This window comes from Canis aureus, chromosome 10, assembly GCF_053574225.1.
Source record: "Canis aureus isolate CA01 chromosome 10, VMU_Caureus_v.1.0, whole genome shotgun sequence".
In the NCBI taxonomy this organism is placed as follows: domain Eukaryota; kingdom Metazoa; phylum Chordata; class Mammalia; order Carnivora; family Canidae; genus Canis; species Canis aureus.
In genome coordinates this window covers 15,969,872-15,978,734 of record NC_135620.1, presented here as the reverse complement: position 1 = coordinate 15,978,734, position 8,863 = coordinate 15,969,872, and the positions used below count along the sequence as shown (strand labels likewise).

Sequence of the window (8,863 nt, the reverse complement as noted above, 5' to 3'; positions counted from 1 at the left end):
CTTGAAGGAGCTGATCACCTCTGAGGCACCCCAAAAGAGAAAAGCGATAAACTCTTGAGACAGAATTACTGAGTAGGAAGGATTTGTTTTTATAATTCTTAAAACCCAATGCCAAACTGACTTGCAGAAAGAGGAATTTATGCCCCGTCAGGTGTGTGTGTGAGTGTCTAACTTAAAGCTCACTTATCAAAGCTAAATCATTAGCCAAAAAAATGGAAATCTGATAGGCCCCCAAATGTATTTTATTGCTGTGATATGCATTTATTTGACTACTTGTAAGGCCAGCTGAATACTTTTTCATGTCTATTAGTTGCTGTATTTTTTATGCTTGAGAACCTTTTAAGTGTTTAATTGTTTGTTAAGTAATCATGTGTAGTCCATACACTATATATTTTTACTCGAGACCGATGTTATGATAGGATGTTAACGTTTTATGACGTTACATCATTAACATTTTATGGGGTTTTTTCCCCCTAACTTTCATGTTTTATGTGTTTGAGCTTTGAGGATGATGGCTGTATGGAAAAAAGGTTTTTTTTTTTTTTTTTTAATTTTCATTTGTGATTGTGTATTACTCATACTGCCCTTCCAGAAAGGACTCCCTGCCCAGTGACTAGGAGCATGCTTAGCTGACAGCCTCTAGCTGGTATTTTACCTCAGCTTTTGAGAGGAGGGCACAGTGTCTGCAGGATAGTCCTCAGCCACTGAGAGAGCAAGATAGTCGTATAGGAACCTAGCCATTTCTGATCAGTGCAAGACCCTTCTAGTGGGTATTATTTGCTTCATGCAGGAGGCTGAGGGCAGTTTCTCCTCAGGAAAAAAAGCCTATTAGAGCCCTAAGGAGCTGTTCCCTACGAGTGTCTGAGCACTGATGGACATAGCACAGGGGGTGCACTGTGGCAGAGATGGAGATGCTGCAGTGACATTTTCCTTCAAATATTGATGTGCTCCTCCGTTAAACACTGCCATTAGCAGACAGCCACCCACAGCTAGTTCCTTCAGAGCCTTCCTTGGCTTTCAAACTGAAGTACTCTCACACTTAGGGCAGTCCCTATCCACATAGGTTCCAGGGCCTAGGTGGGCCACACCAGCTGGGACGGCACCAAGGGGAAATGTTCATTTCAGAGCTCCCCTGGGGCTTACCAACTTTTTTTCAGATCCACATTCCCTCCCCAATCCCACTTCCTCCCCTTTTCCTTTCATGATATTGCTTACACAAAAGCCTATTCCCTTCTAACGCTGTCGCAGTGTCTGCTTCCTGGATAACCTAGCCCAGGATAGAGAGCTTCCGTTGTCTTAAGTGTAGGACATTCTTCCCATTCTGATACTAAAGGAATGTTCACATCTACTTCTGTTCCTAGAAATGACTTGATTTTCATAGTTCAATTTTGTGTTCATCTGTAAATCATTTGGGTGTGGTGTGAAGAGAGGATCCAACCTGACTTCTCTTCCTGGGTAGGTGGCGTTGAGTACCTCTGCCTCCTGGCCTCCATGCCCTTGTGGGATGCCCTCCCCTAGAGCATGGGCTGGACTTACTTGTTCAGTACTAAGTTGGAACTACCTGTACATCACATTCTTGGGCTCTTTGTTGTCATTCTCTTGGATCACTAGCAGTGGGGGAAGGAAGCAGCCAGACTGTGGGAAGCCCTATGGAAAGAACCACATGGTGTGGTGAGGAGCTCAGTCAATAGCACGAGAGGATCTGAGACTTGCTAGCTAACAGCCTGCAAAAAACTGAAGCTTGACAACCACCAGGTCCCTGAGCTTGAAAGCAGGTCTTTCAGCCCCAGTTGAGTCTTGAGGATAACTATAGCCCTAGAGGATAGCCTGACTGCCACCTCATGAGAGATGTTAGCAAAAAGTTAAGCTGTTTCCTCCAATTCAAATAAATGATGAGATAACACATTTGTATAGATTTCAGCTTCTACATCTTAATATAATTGGTTGTGTGGCAATAGAAAACTAATACACTCCTAAAGGAACAGTTACTACGTGCGGATTTATTTATTAAAAAATTTTGTTTTTGCTTACTTAAAAAACAATAAGTTAATTTCTCATACAGTTAATAATCCAGGACTAAAATGATAGTTCTGTCATCTCTGACAAGGGGCTCCCATTTGGGTGTCTCAGATAATTGTCTAAATCTCACCTTTTCCAAACTAGGAGGATAGGTGAAAAAGACCCAAAGGAATAGAAGCCCATCCTTTAAGGAGCAACACTTGGGAGGGATATACTGATTTCACTTATATCCCATTAGCCAGCCAGGCATGCTCCTATCTTAGGGTCTTTTCACTTGTTCCTCCTCCTGCCTGGACTCACGGTTTACTGTATGGCCTCCTTCACGTCGTTACTCAAATATCACATTCTTAGTTAGGTTATCCATAAACATCCTGTTCTAAACTGCAAACCATCTCCCTTGGTCTACCTTTCCTGTTTCCTTTATTTGATAGCAGTTTTTACATTTTAATATACTGAAGAAGTTGTTCATTGATGTTATTTACTACTTGCTTCTTCTCACCACCCCTGACCCCCCCACTGCAGAATATGACGACATTTGGTCCATTTCTTTGGCTGTTGAATCACAGCCTTAGAACAGCGTCTGGCAAATAATAGGCACACAATAAATATTTGTTGAACCATTTGTTGACTGAATCAAGAGAAATCATTATAAGCGTATTATTTATTTAGAATTTAGAAGGTAATTCCCGCAAGAGCTAAAACAACAACAACAACAAAAAACCCCAGAAAGATTAGAAGTTGCTGCAGGAAATGGGTCTGGGCATGGAGGGAGGTACAGGGGATACTTTTCTTTATAAACCGTCTTATACAATTTGATTGTTTTTATCAGGAGCATGTATCACTGTGATAAAAATTCTAAACGCTTTTAAATGCGCCAGCATGGCTGGAAAATCATAGGATGCTAACAATGTAGGAAGGCTAGCCAACAACAATTTACTTTATAGTAAATTGCTCTAAATCTGTTTTGAGAGCAAACTATTGAATCTGCTAATGGTACATACAGATGGTACGGCACAATAAACTTCTTTTTGGTGTTGGGTGTAATTTTAAGTAGAATATCTTTTATCCGCTTATATGATCAAGCTTTATGTTACTACACTGAGTTCCACATATTTCACGACGAGCGTTAAATGTACATGATGCCATCCTTCAAGGCTTTCTATAAAATGTGATTTCTTGACTTCTTAAATGTGGGTGGAGAAATAATAGAAATAATTTCCATACATGGAAAACTGGCCTATATGAATGCTTGCTGATTCCAAGCGCAAAATAGGGAAGAAAGGATACAAGTAACAAAAATAATTTTGTCTAGGGCTGCAAGTGACATATATTCAAACAATTGCTTTTTCAGAGTCCTCAGGCTTGTTTCTATTCCTTGTTTGCTGAGCTTTAGAGAAAGCTGAATCCCACCGTGGCAAACTGCCATCTTTGTCAGAAGCAAAGAGCTGTTTACATTCAAGGCACATAATAAGTGCAATGTGAAGTAAAAAACAGTGTGAGTTCTATTATGGCTGATTAGTCCATTGTACACTGTTACAACTAACATCTTCCTTGTGCTAAAAATAGTGGGAAGTCACAGGACCTCAAGCAGCATGATCCATCAGTACTCTACTCTTTCACAAGATGGCCAACAAAAGCTGCCTCTAACTTCCCAGCAACATAAAAGGGCCACTTATTCGCTTCAGTGTCCTCCAAAATATGTAGTTTATCTGAGCTGTTGGGAAACCTTTCAGAAAATGAGGTGCTGAGAATACACAGCTTCTTAAAAAAAAAAAAAAAAAAGTGGATCTGTCTTCTCGATGGCTTCCTCTTCTTGCTAGGATGCTTGATATGAACATCATAAAAGCCCCTTGGTCGTCACCTTCCTCATGCCATCCGCTGCTTCTTAATCATAGTGACAGTGGGATCGACGCATATGTTGAGACACTGGCCACCAGTAGCCCAGATAAATAAATGAATAAAACGAGCCCATCTGTGTGGAACAGCAGGAGAAGGGACTGGTATGAGTACACTGAATCCCAGGTCATGTCATCACAAAGTCAATAGCCCTGCTTGTCCAAGGGGAGAAAACAAACTGCTTTCTCTTCTTTTGAAAGCCTGCAAGAATTTGCATGGCAGTAATCCTAAATCCAGAGGCAATCTATTAAGAACTCAGCATTACCCGATCCTGAGACTCAACTGATAAGCACATTCTCCCCCCACCCCCACCCCACAACACACACATTAATCCTCTTAAAGACCGTGCTAAGTAATGAAAGGGTGTGATGAAAGAGGCCCCCCTTTTTATTACAACCACATAAACTGCTTGCGTAAATGTTTCATTAACAAACGGCTGGGCCGGTATTTAATATCCTCTGCCTCCCTGCGCCTGGCCCCTTGGTCCTGGGCTCCTGGTACGGCATGACCAAATGTGTGATTTACACATGTTTAAGAGAAACATTCCCACACTTGAATGCTGCTCCATGACAAAAGGAGGGGAGGGGCCGAGAGAGAGGTGTTGAACCTATTGTAGACATTTTAATTTACAATTCTCCCCTTTTTATGGGCTTTAAAAGATGAATGACTTCCACCCACTTACCAGTTTATGTTTCATTTCTCAGTGTGCTTTTTGAGGGCTGGGCTCCTGGAAGTGCCCTTGGTCAGATAATTTGAGGCCAGTGGCCAGTCCTTTCAGAGACAAAGTTTCAGAGACAAAAACTACATATTTTGGAGGACACTGGAGCGAATAAGTGGCCCTTTTATGTTGCTGTTCCAATACTCTCGGGGGGGGGGGGGGGGGGGAGCAAGAATTCCAGTGTGTGTCCTCTGTGCAATGAGCTCCCTTCTGAACTTCACAGAGGCCCAAAGGGATGACTTGCCTCAACTCTGAATATGCCGCGGGTGCCAGAAAGTTCGTGGAAGTATGTTTCCTGTTTTGTCTTCATAGTCATGCGATCACAATCTGATGTTTTACATTTTTTAAGACTAATCTAGTAAATCCTAACAGGATGTCTGTAATATCTGATTTTTTAAAAATATGACCTTTCAGTACAATAAGAAACTCGCCTCTCAGACAAGCCAGTATGCCTGTGGCCCAGGCTGAATTGGTGAGTATCCAGTAACCGGATGGATGTACTGATGCAACTCCTAGATACAGATTCAGTCTCTTAAAGGCCTGGGTGAAGTTAAATCAGGATACAGTGAAGCGTCCACATGGTCCTCCTTGGCTGAATCCTTAGAAAATACATCTATGTTGCCTTTCCCTCCAAGAAAACGTTGAAAAAATTAATATATAAGAAAACCAAATACAAAGGTAGCCTCTTCTTTATATAAATGTCTTGGCCCCGGGTTGTCGTGCATTTAATTTTGGTTTACACTGAGCATCTGGCCACAGTTGGGGTTACTCGGTTTGGGGAAGCGCCCCATTGGGGTCAGTGTGTGTAGCAGTGTGTCTCACTGCAACCACTGTCTGGTTTCAAAGTGAATAGATTCATTTAGATCAACAATGCCCTGGGGGATAAATACTTAAATGTATTCAACCTTAGAAGAGCTGAACACATCAATACCTTCATAAAGCCACTTTGATTTGTATTGACTCTGGTTGTGCTGCTAATTCATATACATCATTGTTTACTTCACGGAGCTTTTAACATGACTTTTGATTTATAGAAATGGTGATTCAATTTCTACCAAGAAGTGGTAAGCTCAGACCTCCCCCAGCTTCTTACTTTCTCTCTGATGTGACAAAATTGAAAGAGGAACTCTCTTGTCACAGCATAAGTAAATTGCCATCCAACAGTTTATGTGCACCTTTAAAAAAAAAAAACAAAAAAACACAAACTTTCATAGTAACGGGTAATAGCAAAATAGATTGTCCAAATAAGGGCAATCAATTATCTAAGCACATTATTAATGTGTTCGCAGCAAAACTATTGATTTTACACTGGGACAATCTACAGGCTGGATGTATTTCCCAATCAGAAAATCTTGTGTTAGGCAAAAGAGAAAATTCACCAGATGTGGACATGTTCTGTTGTGTGTTTAGTGCCAAGCTTTGAGAGGCTTTTATTTACAGGAATCACTTGGGCACTTTGCAAAGCTCCATAAATAACATACCCTGTTCTGTGCAAATAACGCAACCTCCATTTGGTAAGAGTTTTAGTTGTGTTTGTTTCATGCTACGTTAAATGGAGGCTCTAAAAATTCTTTTCGAGGAGCTCATCTGTTTCTCAGCCGCCAAAATAAATGGCTTTAGACCAAACTAAATGGGCTTAAGTGACCAGAACTGGATTCTGCTTTGTTTATTGGTTGGGTTTCCAGACTTAAAGGGGGATTGAAATATTTCAGATTTTCTTGTGTTTCAAATCTCATCCAGGAGCCCAGCAGAACAGAGCTGTGGGTTTCAGCAAGGCAAGTGTTCATTGCTCTAGAACCGGTGTGAAAATGTTTAAGCAGACACAGAATTGAGACTAAAAGAGGACAAAATGGTGATGGATAGATAAGGATGGGCCTGAACACAACATATCTGTGGCTCAGGAAAAATTCACGGTTCTGACGGAGATAAACTTAGAAAGCCTCGAGACAGCCCAGACTCGTCAGCATCTCACAGTTAATTAAAGAAGTGAGTGAAGGCATCAAGGCTTTTGCTCCCTTCTGCCTGAATAATTCACCGCCCGTATCCATTATTAAAACCTGTTACTTCACCACAATGATTCCCAGCTCGAGATGGATTGGCCTCAGAACCAAGAGATAAATTGTAACAAGGCCTACAGCTATATTAATAAATTGAAATGAACATTTATTTGCTCATCTAATTAGAACTGTAGTTTTTCCAAATAGTGTAGTAATGCATTACCTTGACAGGCAGCACTACCTACCTTTTGTGTGATAAAATGAACAGGAGGGCTTTGCCCCAGATTTGGGGTTTCTCTGCATAAAAAGTTCTTTGGTCTCTGCTGTTCTTTTAAGCCATTCATTTCAGCACTGTGCTCTGCCGATCCTATCTCGCCAGGATTGATGGGAGCTTAGCTTTTGAGGTACTTCGTCAGAGGGCTGCAAAGAATTGTGCATACGGAACGTGCATTCTTCTTTTGTCCTGTGTCTCTTTTTCAAGTGTTGCAAGGAGGAAAAAGAGAGGAGTTTAAAGATTTCCCCCACCCCTCCCCATCTCTCTTCCCCTTCATTAAGATTACAAAGCGTTACAGCTCAGAGGTTCAAAGAACCTGTGCTCCGTGGTTGATTCCTGACTCAGTCACTAACTTGTACACAACCTCACTTTATTCCTCTGGAAAAATGAAGACAATGGCACCCACGTCTGCAGGATCCATAGGAAATTTAGAGAGAATGCCTGGAAACCCTAGTAGGTATCTAATCAGTGGGAAGTGCTATTACTGTTGAGCAATTCTTGCCCTTCCTTGTCTGCAAATTAGATTCAAAGAGTTTACATAGACCGGAGTTTTTATAGACCAGAGCTAGCTCTCAGTTTCTGAAGGACAGAAATGAATATTGCAGTATATTGACATAGAATGTTTTTGTTATGAATGCAGAAGTCCTGTCTCCTCCAACTAGATTCTAAAGTCTCGGATGCCAAGAGTTTATGTCTTCTCCCTGTCCTGGCAGGGGGCCTCGGACTTAGCGGATGCTCCATGATTGGCTTTTTACCATAACGATATGTGTGGCCGTTAGGAAACTCCTCTGAAACATACACGTCTGTGTTGTGACCTCTGACCCTCCGAGGAATAGTGAGGCTACTGTGGGCCCCTTTCCTGAGTCGACACACAGATTCAAACTCATGCTTCTCCAGACTTCAGCCACATGGTCTCATGAGAAGAATATACTCTTAATTCCTAAAATGAGCAGAAATTGTACCTAGCGGACATTCATTTTTTTTAAGATTATTTATTTATTTATTCATGAGAGACACACAGAGAGGCAGAGACACAGGCAAAGGGAGAAGCTGCTCCATGCAGGGAACCCGACGTGGGACTCGATCCCAGGACTCCAGCATCATGCCCTGGGCTGAAGGCAGGCTCTAAAACGCTAAGCCACCCAGGAATCCCACGGATATTCATTTTAAATTTGAAGTCTGGTTGATTGAGCATGTTACATTTGATAAAATAGGAACTTTTTAGAAAATAAATTTCTGGGTTGTCAAATGAGCATGAGGTAGGTATCTTAAACTGCTCGTCACTCTGCAGATAAGGCAGGAAATTACTGGTGGTTTCTTCTCTGGCAAGTTCTGGCTAAGGCTGTACCATTAGAAGCAATATTAGGCTTAGTCTCTTCAGCAATGTAAAGCAAAGGGAAGCAGGATTCAGATTAGACTCCCCTTCCATAATTTCTTAGGATAAGTACTCCGTGCAATGTCTATAGACCACATGCGTTAGAACAACATTAGTTTTATAGGTTTGGGTAACTTTTTTTTTTTTCTATTTAAAACGAAATGTAAATTTGAAGCAAAAGTCCATTGAACACAGAAGATTACAAAGTAAAAGGAGAGAGTCCTGCCTTCCTCATACCGGAACAATCGGTTCTCTATCTAGTTGTAAACATTATTGGTAGCTGCTGGTATATGCCTCCAGAAACTTATATGCTTATACAGTTATATTTATATGCTTCCTTATTTGTTCTTTGTTACAGAAATGAATTTGAATGATACATATAATGTTTCAATATTATATCTAGTAATATAACTAGATAAAATGTTATATTTTGACTGTACTTCCACATGGATCTAGTTCCTCTTTTTTAAGGGTTGGGTAGGAATTTTTTGGCATAGATACACCATATATTTCCTAGATAGTCCCTTATTGATGGATATTTAATTTGCTTGCAATTTTTTAGTATTGTGAATAATGCTTCTGTA

At 41.0% G+C, this 8,863-nt stretch overlaps 1 long non-coding RNA gene across 2 annotated transcripts; it reads right to left on the bottom strand.

The window, feature by feature from the left end:
• Positions 1-2,052: 2,052 nt before the first annotated feature.
• LOC144321589 (uncharacterized) lies at positions 2,053-7,122 on the bottom strand. 2 transcript variants are annotated; one of them, XR_013387187.1, is made up of 4 exons: positions 6,876-7,122; positions 5,727-5,808; positions 4,598-5,261; positions 2,053-3,991 (listed from the first exon to the last, which is right to left on the bottom strand). It is a non-coding gene; the product is annotated as an uncharacterized LOC144321589 (long non-coding RNA). The 2 variants fall into 2 exon arrangements; XR_013387186.1 differs by having other exon boundaries at positions 4,598-5,808.
• Between the last annotated feature and the right edge of the window lie 1,741 nt (positions 7,123-8,863).